Source organism: Schistocerca nitens, unplaced genomic scaffold, assembly GCF_023898315.1.
Source record: "Schistocerca nitens isolate TAMUIC-IGC-003100 unplaced genomic scaffold, iqSchNite1.1 HiC_scaffold_226, whole genome shotgun sequence".
Taxonomy (NCBI): Eukaryota; Metazoa; Arthropoda; class Insecta; order Orthoptera; family Acrididae; genus Schistocerca; species Schistocerca nitens.
The window spans coordinates 18075-27522 of record NW_026045767.1 but is presented as its reverse complement, the minus strand read 5'-3'; the positions used below and the strand labels follow the sequence as shown (position 1 = coordinate 27522).

Below are 9448 nucleotides of genomic sequence, written 5' to 3'. Positions count from 1 at the left end.
CAGGCGCTGAATCCTGCACTGCACTGCTTAAATATGCCGCCAGAACGCGGTCCTCTGCGTACTCTTGCGTCGCCGGTGCCGGCACCGACTCTTGCCAAAGGATGCGAAATGTGCGCGGATACGCCGTCCGAATGCGGCTGGATGTTCTCCCCTAGCCTACCTCGAAATGCGCCTGCCAGGTACGATCACCTTCGGCCGCTGCCGACAGGCGGGAAGCCGACACAGCGCGGCGTCGGGGCGCTTCCTTGTGCGGTGGTGGTGTAATGGTCAGCATAGTTGCCTTCCAAGCAGTTGATCCGGGTTCGATTCCCGGCCACCGCAACAGGCTTTTTAATTTCGCGTATGAGTACTTTCGCCACGTGCCCTTAAATTAATGTTTTTTTTCCCCCTTCTTACTCGCTGCAGACCAGCCTATAGTGTGTCTCGACTTGTCTCGACTTTGCTCAGCTGACGCGAGAGCTGACGCTCTCAAATCGGCCTATATCAAAACGACAAGCACGAGAAACGACTGAGAGAGGTAAGGAGAGGCGAGGCGATGGGCACACAGCACTCCCCCTTCCTTTCACGGTGGCGTGTCCATGACCGAATCGGGTTGTAGCTCCAAAAACAAAGGAGAAAGAAAAAACAGGAAGTAAAACTGCCAACGGTACCCTGTGTCCCCATGCGCTCACCCGCCCAAGTACTGACAAGGGCCAAAGTTGTTACAAATCGGCAATCGGACATTTTCTTTCATCTTGTCTTTATCGGTTGAGAACCAGTGTATTCAACATATTATGGCCATTGCCGAGTGAATGCTGTAGCGCTTCCCGACAAGTCGGGTTCGGATCCTCTGTCAACTTCCACGCAGGGTGATGATCTTTTGGTCATCACACTCGCCTGCTGAAATCGGCGCTGCCTTTTCGTAGTAGTAAAAGACTAGTGGCCCGTGGGGGGATCGAACCCACGACCTTCGCGTTATTAGCACGACGCTCTAACCAACTGAGCTAACGGGCCTCGGCAGATGCAGTTGCTCAGCCCTGCGCTGGAAACGTATGGCATGAAGCCGTACACCATTTCTATGGTCGTCGGACGTCTGCTTCCCTCGTCTATATTCTGCTGACGGTCACGAAACAGTAGCTATATTGCGAGCAGGACGGGAAACGGCAGCTCGGTCAGCTCAAACTTGTCACAGTTCGTGTGGAAAAAATTCCGTTCCAGTACCGGGAATCGAACCCGGGCCTCCTGGGTGAAAGCCAGGTATCCTAGCTACTAGACCACACCGGATGTGGGGGTGTCTTCGCCGGTTCGGACGGTCGCTTGTCGCATTTCGTGTCGTGTCCCGCGTCGGCGCCCTTCTCTCTTTGCGAGCGTCTTTGCGCTTACTCACTGGCAAGGCGCGCACCTCAAACGTCTCAGAGCAATGCTTTTGGCTTCATGCTGTGCTGGGAGAAGAGGGAAAGGGAAGCTGTAAGTAGCAGTAACAGGGAGTAAACATTTTCCCGCTGAAGCGTTGAAACCGTTGTGGATAACAAACAAGAAATAAGTTGGTGCCCTAGCAACAGCATCACCATCAGTCACAGAAAATTAAATGCCCCGGGTGAGGATCGAACTCACGACCTTAAGATTATGAGACTTACGCGCTGCCTACTGCGCTACCGAGGCACGGGCGAACCGTTTTTCCTGGAAACTGGGTAAGTACCATACCCAATGTTAGACGTAAAGACACTGTACTTCCTGGATAACGTGTTCTGTTGCTAGACGTGCATTGCCGGCCCAGTTGATTGCGGTGTTGCTGCAGCTTTTGCAAACGATAGGCAGCACTCCTTGTCGTTAACGTTCAGTGCCTCGGAGGCACCTGGACATAGCAAATTGTGAGGCCAGGCCGACGCTAGTCTGTAGAACATGATGCGAGCGTCCTAGTGGGGACCCGCGAGTGCTGCGTTCTCGGTTCTTCTCAAGGGAATCCAGCTATACATTCTTGTGGATCGTGCATCTCAAGAGCGCAAGCAGCACGGCAGCATTATCGCGGGAACAGCAAAACGATGCATCGGCCGGGAATCGAACCCGGGCCGCCCGCGTGGCAGGCGAGCATTCTACCACTGAACCACCGATGCTCGGGCCAGTAGTAACTTCACGCTGCTTGCCGAGCAGATGTCTCAAGGGAAAGTGGGACTGCCGTCAAGCGCCGTAGCATTCTGTCGAGAAGATGCTGCAGGCGCTGAATCCTGCACTGCACTGCTTAAATATGCCGCCAGAACGCGGTCCTCTGCGTACTCTTGCGTCGCCGGTGCCGGCACCGACTCTTGCCAAAGGATGCGAAATGTGCGCGGATACGCCGTCCGAATGCGGCTGGATGTTCTCCCCTAGCCTACCTCGAAATGCGCCTGCCAGGTACGATCACCTTCGGCCGCTGCCGACAGGCGGGAAGCCGACACAGCGCGGCGTCGGGGCGCTTCCTTGTGCGGTGGTGGTGTAATGGTCAGCATAGTTGCCTTCCAAGCAGTTGATCCGGGTTCGATTCCCGGCCACCGCAACAGGCTTTTTAATTTCGCGTATGAGTACTTTCGCCACGTGCCCTTAAATTAATGTTTTTTTTCCCCCTTCTTACTCGCTGCAGACCAGCCTATAGTGTGTCTCGACTTGTCTCGACTTTGCTCAGCTGACGCGAGAGCTGACGCTCTCAAATCGGCCTATATCAAAACGACAAGCACGAGAAACGACTGAGAGAGGTAAGGAGAGGCGAGGCGATGGGCACACAGCACTCCCCCTTCCTTTCACGGTGGCGTGTCCATGACCGAATCGGGTTGTAGCTCCAAAAACAAAGGAGAAAGAAAAAACAGGAAGTAAAACTGCCAACGGTACCCTGTGTCCCCATGCGCTCACCCGCCCAAGTACTGACAAGGGCCAAAGTTGTTACAAATCGGCAATCGGACATTTTCTTTCATCTTGTCTTTATCGGTTGAGAACCAGTGTATTCAACATATTATGGCCATTGCCGAGTGAATGCTGTAGCGCTTCCCGACAAGTCGGGTTCGGATCCTCTGTCAACTTCCACGCAGGGTGATGATCTTTTGGTCATCACACTCGCCTGCTGAAATCGGCGCTGCCTTTTCGTAGTAGTAAAAGACTAGTGGCCCGTGGGGGGATCGAACCCACGACCTTCGCGTTATTAGCACGACGCTCTAACCAACTGAGCTAACGGGCCTCGGCAGATGCAGTTGCTCAGCCCTGCGCTGGAAACGTATGGCATGAAGCCGTACACCATTTCTATGGTCGTCGGACGTCTGCTTCCCTCGTCTATATTCTGCTGACGGTCACGAAACAGTAGCTATATTGCGAGCAGGACGGGAAACGGCAGCTCGGTCAGCTCAAACTTGTCACAGTTCGTGTGGAAAAAATTCCGTTCCGGTACCGGGAATCGAACCCGGGCCTCCTGGGTGAAAGCCAGGTATCCTAGCTACTAGACCACACCGGATGTGGGGGTGTCTTCGCCGGTTCGGACGGTCGCTTGTCGCATTTCGTGTCGTGTCCCGCGTCGGCGCCCTTCTCTCTTTGCGAGCGTCTTTGCGCTTACTCACTGGCAAGGCGCGCACCTCAAACGTCTCAGAGCAATGCTTTTGGCTTCATGCTGTGCTGGGAGAAGAGGGAAAGGGAAGCTGTAAGTAGCAGTAACAGGGAGTAAACATTTTCCCGCTGAAGCGTTGAAACCGTTGTGGATAACAAACAAGAAATAAGTTGGTGCCCTAGCAACAGCATCACCATCAGTCACAGAAAATTAAATGCCCCGGGTGAGGATCGAACTCACGACCTTAAGATTATGAGACTTACGCGCTGCCTACTGCGCTACCGAGGCACGGGCGAACCGTTTTTCCTGGAAACTGGGTAAGTACCATACCCAATGTTAGACGTAAAGACACTGTACTTCCTGGATAACGTGTTCTGTTGCTAGACGTGCATTGCCGGCCCAGTTGATTGCGGTGTTGCTGCAGCTTTTGCAAACGATAGGCAGCACTCCTTGTCGTTAACGTTCAGTGCCTCGGAGGCACCTGGACATAGCAAATTGTGAGGCCAGGCCGACGCTAGTCTGTAGAACATGATGCGAGCGTCCTAGTGGGGACCCGCGAGTGCTGCGTTCTCGGTTCTTCTCAAGGGAATCCAGCTATACATTCTTGTGGATCGTGCATCTCAAGAGCGCAAGCAGCACGGCAGCATTATCGCGGGAACAGCAAAACGATGCATCGGCCGGGAATCGAACCCGGGCCGCCCGCGTGGCAGGCGAGCATTCTACCACTGAACCACCGATGCTCGGGCCAGTAGTAACTTCACGCTGCTTGCCGAGCAGATGTCTCAAGGGAAAGTGGGACTGCCGTCAAGCGCCGTAGCATTCTGTCGAGAAGATGCTGCAGGCGCTGAATCCTGCACTGCACTGCTTAAATATGCCGCCAGAACGCGGTCCTCTGCGTACTCTTGCGTCGCCGGTGCCGGCACCGACTCTTGCCAAAGGATGCGAAATGTGCGCGGATACGCCGTCCGAATGCGGCTGGATGTTCTCCCCTAGCCTACCTCGAAATGCGCCTGCCAGGTACGATCACCTTCGGCCGCTGCCGACAGGCGGGAAGCCGACACAGCGCGGCGTCGGGGCGCTTCCTTGTGCGGTGGTGGTGTAATGGTCAGCATAGTTGCCTTCCAAGCAGTTGATCCGGGTTCGATTCCCGGCCACCGCAACAGGCTTTTTAATTTCGCGTATGAGTACTTTCGCCACGTGCCCTTAAATTAATGTTTTTTTTCCCCCTTCTTACTCGCTGCAGACCAGCCTATAGTGTGTCTCGACTTGTCTCGACTTTGCTCAGCTGACGCGAGAGCTGACGCTCTCAAATCGGCCTATATCAAAACGACAAGCACGAGAAACGACTGAGAGAGGTAAGGAGAGGCGAGGCGATGGGCACACAGCACTCCCCCTTCCTTTCACGGTGGCGTGTCCATGACCGAATCGGGTTGTAGCTCCAAAAACAAAGGAGAAAGAAAAAACAGGAAGTAAAACTGCCAACGGTACCCTGTGTCCCCATGCGCTCACCCGCCCAAGTACTGACAAGGGCCAAAGTTGTTACAAATCGGCAATCGGACATTTTCTTTCATCTTGTCTTTATCGGTTGAGAACCAGTGTATTCAACATATTATGGCCATTGCCGAGTGAATGCTGTAGCGCTTCCCGACAAGTCGGGTTCGGATCCTCTGTCAACTTCCACGCAGGGTGATGATCTTTTGGTCATCACACTCGCCTGCTGAAATCGGCGCTGCCTTTTCGTAGTAGTAAAAGACTAGTGGCCCGTGGGGGGATCGAACCCACGACCTTCGCGTTATTAGCACGACGCTCTAACCAACTGAGCTAACGGGCCTCGGCAGATGCAGTTGCTCAGCCCTGCGCTGGAAACGTATGGCATGAAGCCGTACACCATTTCTATGGTCGTCGGACGTCTGCTTCCCTCGTCTATATTCTGCTGACGGTCACGAAACAGTAGCTATATTGCGAGCAGGACGGGAAACGGCAGCTCGGTCAGCTCAAACTTGTCACAGTTCGTGTGGAAAAAATTCCGTTCCAGTACCGGGAATCGAACCCGGGCCTCCTGGGTGAAAGCCAGGTATCCTAGCTACTAGACCACACCGGATGTGGGGGTGTCTTCGCCGGTTCGGACGGTCGCTTGTCGCATTTCGTGTCGTGTCCCGCGTCGGCGCCCTTCTCTCTTTGCGAGCGTCTTTGCGCTTACTCACTGGCAAGGCGCGCACCTCAAACGTCTCAGAGCAATGCTTTTGGCTTCATGCTGTGCTGGGAGAAGAGGGAAAGGGAAGCTGTAAGTAGCAGTAACAGGGAGTAAACATTTTCCCGCTGAAGCGTTGAAACCGTTGTGGATAACAAACAAGAAATAAGTTGGTGCCCTAGCAACAGCATCACCATCAGTCACAGAAAATTAAATGCCCCGGGTGAGGATCGAACTCACGACCTTAAGATTATGAGACTTACGCGCTGCCTACTGCGCTACCGAGGCACGGGCGAACCGTTTTTCCTGGAAACTGGGTAAGTACCATACCCAATGTTAGACGTAAAGACACTGTACTTCCTGGATAACGTGTTCTGTTGCTAGACGTGCATTGCCGGCCCAGTTGATTGCGGTGTTGCTGCAGCTTTTGCAAACGATAGGCAGCACTCCTTGTCGTTAACGTTCAGTGCCTCGGAGGCACCTGGACATAGCAAATTGTGAGGCCAGGCCGACGCTAGTCTGTAGAACATGATGCGAGCGTCCTAGTGGGGACCCGCGAGTGCTGCGTTCTCGGTTCTTCTCAAGGGAATCCAGCTATACATTCTTGTGGATCGTGCATCTCAAGAGCGCAAGCAGCACGGCAGCATTATCGCGGGAACAGCAAAACGATGCATCGGCCGGGAATCGAACCCGGGCCGCCCGCGTGGCAGGCGAGCATTCTACCACTGAACCACCGATGCTCGGGCCAGTAGTAACTTCACGCTGCTTGCCGAGCAGATGTCTCAAGGGAAAGTGGGACTGCCGTCAAGCGCCGTAGCATTCTGTCGAGAAGATGCTGCAGGCGCTGAATCCTGCACTGCACTGCTTAAATATGCCGCCAGAACGCGGTCCTCTGCGTACTCTTGCGTCGCCGGTGCCGGCACCGACTCTTGCCAAAGGATGCGAAATGTGCGCGGATACGCCGTCCGAATGCGGCTGGATGTTCTCCCCTAGCCTACCTCGAAATGCGCCTGCCAGGTACGATCACCTTCGGCCGCTGCCGACAGGCGGGAAGCCGACACAGCGCGGCGTCGGGGCGCTTCCTTGTGCGGTGGTGGTGTAATGGTCAGCATAGTTGCCTTCCAAGCAGTTGATCCGGGTTCGATTCCCGGCCACCGCAACAGGCTTTTTAATTTCGCGTATGAGTACTTTCGCCACGTGCCCTTAAATTAATGTTTTTTTTCCCCCTTCTTACTCGCTGCAGACCAGCCTATAGTGTGTCTCGACTTGTCTCGACTTTGCTCAGCTGACGCGAGAGCTGACGCTCTCAAATCGGCCTATATCAAAACGACAAGCACGAGAAACGACTGAGAGAGGTAAGGAGAGGCGAGGCGATGGGCACACAGCACTCCCCCTTCCTTTCACGGTGGCGTGTCCATGACCGAATCGGGTTGTAGCTCCAAAAACAAAGGAGAAAGAAAAAACAGGAAGTAAAACTGCCAACGGTACCCTGTGTCCCCATGCGCTCACCCGCCCAAGTACTGACAAGGGCCAAAGTTGTTACAAATCGGCAATCGGACATTTTCTTTCATCTTGTCTTTATCGGTTGAGAACCAGTGTATTCAACATATTATGGCCATTGCCGAGTGAATGCTGTAGCGCTTCCCGACAAGTCGGGTTCGGATCCTCTGTCAACTTCCACGCAGGGTGATGATCTTTTGGTCATCACACTCGCCTGCTGAAATCGGCGCTGCCTTTTCGTAGTAGTAAAAGACTAGTGGCCCGTGGGGGGATCGAACCCACGACCTTCGCGTTATTAGCACGACGCTCTAACCAACTGAGCTAACGGGCCTCGGCAGATGCAGTTGCTCAGCCCTGCGCTGGAAACGTATGGCATGAAGCCGTACACCATTTCTATGGTCGTCGGACGTCTGCTTCCCTCGTCTATATTCTGCTGACGGTCACGAAACAGTAGCTATATTGCGAGCAGGACGGGAAACGGCAGCTCGGTCAGCTCAAACTTGTCACAGTTCGTGTGGAAAAAATTCCGTTCCGGTACCGGGAATCGAACCCGGGCCTCCTGGGTGAAAGCCAGGTATCCTAGCTACTAGACCACACCGGATGTGGGGGTGTCTTCGCCGGTTCGGACGGTCGCTTGTCGCATTTCGTGTCGTGTCCCGCGTCGGCGCCCTTCTCTCTTTGCGAGCGTCTTTGCGCTTACTCACTGGCAAGGCGCGCACCTCAAACGTCTCAGAGCAATGCTTTTGGCTTCATGCTGTGCTGGGAGAAGAGGGAAAGGGAAGCTGTAAGTAGCAGTAACAGGGAGTAAACATTTTCCCGCTGAAGCGTTGAAACCGTTGTGGATAACAAACAAGAAATAAGTTGGTGCCCTAGCAACAGCATCACCATCAGTCACAGAAAATTAAATGCCCCGGGTGAGGATCGAACTCACGACCTTAAGATTATGAGACTTACGCGCTGCCTACTGCGCTACCGAGGCACGGGCGAACCGTTTTTCCTGGAAACTGGGTAAGTACCATACCCAATGTTAGACGTAAAGACACTGTACTTCCTGGATAACGTGTTCTGTTGCTAGACGTGCATTGCCGGCCCAGTTGATTGCGGTGTTGCTGCAGCTTTTGCAAACGATAGGCAGCACTCCTTGTCGTTAACGTTCAGTGCCTCGGAGGCACCTGGACATAGCAAATTGTGAGGCCAGGCCGACGCTAGTCTGTAGAACATGATGCGAGCGTCCTAGTGGGGACCCGCGAGTGCTGCGTTCTCGGTTCTTCTCAAGGGAATCCAGCTATACATTCTTGTGGATCGTGCATCTCAAGAGCGCAAGCAGCACGGCAGCATTATCGCGGGAACAGCAAAACGATGCATCGGCCGGGAATCGAACCCGGGCCGCCCGCGTGGCAGGCGAGCATTCTACCACTGAACCACCGATGCTCGGGCCAGTAGTAACTTCACGCTGCTTGCCGAGCAGATGTCTCAAGGGAAAGTGGGACTGCCGTCAAGCGCCGTAGCATTCTGTCGAGAAGATGCTGCAGGCGCTGAATCCTGCACTGCACTGCTTAAATATGCCGCCAGAACGCGGTCCTCTGCGTACTCTTGCGTCGCCGGTGCCGGCACCGACTCTTGCCAAAGGATGCGAAATGTGCGCGGATACGCCGTCCGAATGCGGCTGGATGTTCTCCCCTAGCCTACCTCGAAATGCGCCTGCCAGGTACGATCACCTTCGGCCGCTGCCGACAGGCGGGAAGCCGACACAGCGCGGCGTCGGGGCGCTTCCTTGTGCGGTGGTGGTGTAATGGTCAGCATAGTTGCCTTCCAAGCAGTTGATCCGGGTTCGATTCCCGGCCACCGCAACAGGCTTTTTAATTTCGCGTATGAGTACTTTCGCCACGTGCCCTTAAATTAATGTTTTTTTTCCCCCTTCTTACTCGCTGCAGACCAGCCTATAGTGTGTCTCGACTTGTCTCGACTTTGCTCAGCTGACGCGAGAGCTGACGCTCTCAAATCGGCCTATATCAAAACGACAAGCACGAGAAACGACTGAGAGAGGTAAGGAGAGGCGAGGCGATGGGCACACAGCACTCCCCCTTCCTTTCACGGTGGCGTGTCCATGACCGAATCGGGTTGTAGCTCCAAAAACAAAGGAGAAAGAAAAAACAGGAAGTAAAACTGCCAACGGTACCCTGTGTCCCCATGCGCTCACCCGCCCAAGTACT

The 9448-nt window shown here is 54.3% G+C and overlaps 21 non-coding genes across 21 annotated transcripts; 5 read left to right on the top strand and 16 right to left on the bottom strand.

Annotated features, from left to right (window-relative positions):
• Positions 1–249: 249 nt before the first annotated feature.
• Positions 250–321, top strand: Trnag-ucc (transfer RNA glycine (anticodon UCC)). The gene has a single exon. It is a non-coding gene; the product is annotated as a tRNA-Gly (tRNA).
• Positions 322–919: 598 nt separating this feature from the next.
• On the bottom strand, positions 920–993 carry Trnai-aau (transfer RNA isoleucine (anticodon AAU)). Its single transcript has one exon. It is a non-coding gene; the product is annotated as a tRNA-Ile (tRNA).
• A 198-nt stretch (positions 994–1191) lies between these two features.
• Positions 1192–1263, bottom strand: Trnae-uuc (transfer RNA glutamic acid (anticodon UUC)). The gene has a single exon. It is a non-coding gene; the product is annotated as a tRNA-Glu (tRNA).
• Positions 1264–1568: 305 nt separating this feature from the next.
• Trnam-cau (transfer RNA methionine (anticodon CAU)) lies at positions 1569–1641 on the bottom strand. The gene has a single exon. It is a non-coding gene; the product is annotated as a tRNA-Met (tRNA).
• Positions 1642–2022: 381 nt separating this feature from the next.
• Positions 2023–2093, bottom strand: Trnag-gcc (transfer RNA glycine (anticodon GCC)). Its single transcript has one exon. It is a non-coding gene; the product is annotated as a tRNA-Gly (tRNA).
• A 347-nt stretch (positions 2094–2440) lies between these two features.
• Positions 2441–2512, top strand: Trnag-ucc (transfer RNA glycine (anticodon UCC)). The gene has a single exon. It is a non-coding gene; the product is annotated as a tRNA-Gly (tRNA).
• Positions 2513–3110: 598 nt separating this feature from the next.
• Positions 3111–3184, bottom strand: Trnai-aau (transfer RNA isoleucine (anticodon AAU)). The gene has a single exon. It is a non-coding gene; the product is annotated as a tRNA-Ile (tRNA).
• A 198-nt stretch (positions 3185–3382) lies between these two features.
• Positions 3383–3454, bottom strand: Trnae-uuc (transfer RNA glutamic acid (anticodon UUC)). The gene has a single exon. It is a non-coding gene; the product is annotated as a tRNA-Glu (tRNA).
• A 305-nt stretch (positions 3455–3759) lies between these two features.
• Trnam-cau (transfer RNA methionine (anticodon CAU)) lies at positions 3760–3832 on the bottom strand. Its single transcript has one exon. It is a non-coding gene; the product is annotated as a tRNA-Met (tRNA).
• Positions 3833–4213: 381 nt separating this feature from the next.
• Trnag-gcc (transfer RNA glycine (anticodon GCC)) lies at positions 4214–4284 on the bottom strand. Its single transcript has one exon. It is a non-coding gene; the product is annotated as a tRNA-Gly (tRNA).
• Positions 4285–4631: 347 nt separating this feature from the next.
• Trnag-ucc (transfer RNA glycine (anticodon UCC)) lies at positions 4632–4703 on the top strand. The gene has a single exon. It is a non-coding gene; the product is annotated as a tRNA-Gly (tRNA).
• Positions 4704–5301: 598 nt separating this feature from the next.
• On the bottom strand, positions 5302–5375 carry Trnai-aau (transfer RNA isoleucine (anticodon AAU)). Its single transcript has one exon. It is a non-coding gene; the product is annotated as a tRNA-Ile (tRNA).
• Positions 5376–5573: 198 nt separating this feature from the next.
• Trnae-uuc (transfer RNA glutamic acid (anticodon UUC)) lies at positions 5574–5645 on the bottom strand. Its single transcript has one exon. It is a non-coding gene; the product is annotated as a tRNA-Glu (tRNA).
• Positions 5646–5950: 305 nt separating this feature from the next.
• On the bottom strand, positions 5951–6023 carry Trnam-cau (transfer RNA methionine (anticodon CAU)). Its single transcript has one exon. It is a non-coding gene; the product is annotated as a tRNA-Met (tRNA).
• Positions 6024–6404: 381 nt separating this feature from the next.
• Positions 6405–6475, bottom strand: Trnag-gcc (transfer RNA glycine (anticodon GCC)). Its single transcript has one exon. It is a non-coding gene; the product is annotated as a tRNA-Gly (tRNA).
• A 347-nt stretch (positions 6476–6822) lies between these two features.
• Positions 6823–6894, top strand: Trnag-ucc (transfer RNA glycine (anticodon UCC)). Its single transcript has one exon. It is a non-coding gene; the product is annotated as a tRNA-Gly (tRNA).
• Positions 6895–7492: 598 nt separating this feature from the next.
• Positions 7493–7566, bottom strand: Trnai-aau (transfer RNA isoleucine (anticodon AAU)). Its single transcript has one exon. It is a non-coding gene; the product is annotated as a tRNA-Ile (tRNA).
• A 198-nt stretch (positions 7567–7764) lies between these two features.
• On the bottom strand, positions 7765–7836 carry Trnae-uuc (transfer RNA glutamic acid (anticodon UUC)). The gene has a single exon. It is a non-coding gene; the product is annotated as a tRNA-Glu (tRNA).
• Positions 7837–8141: 305 nt separating this feature from the next.
• Positions 8142–8214, bottom strand: Trnam-cau (transfer RNA methionine (anticodon CAU)). The gene has a single exon. It is a non-coding gene; the product is annotated as a tRNA-Met (tRNA).
• A 381-nt stretch (positions 8215–8595) lies between these two features.
• On the bottom strand, positions 8596–8666 carry Trnag-gcc (transfer RNA glycine (anticodon GCC)). Its single transcript has one exon. It is a non-coding gene; the product is annotated as a tRNA-Gly (tRNA).
• A 347-nt stretch (positions 8667–9013) lies between these two features.
• Positions 9014–9085, top strand: Trnag-ucc (transfer RNA glycine (anticodon UCC)). Its single transcript has one exon. It is a non-coding gene; the product is annotated as a tRNA-Gly (tRNA).
• The last annotated feature ends 363 nt before the right edge of the window (positions 9086–9448 follow it).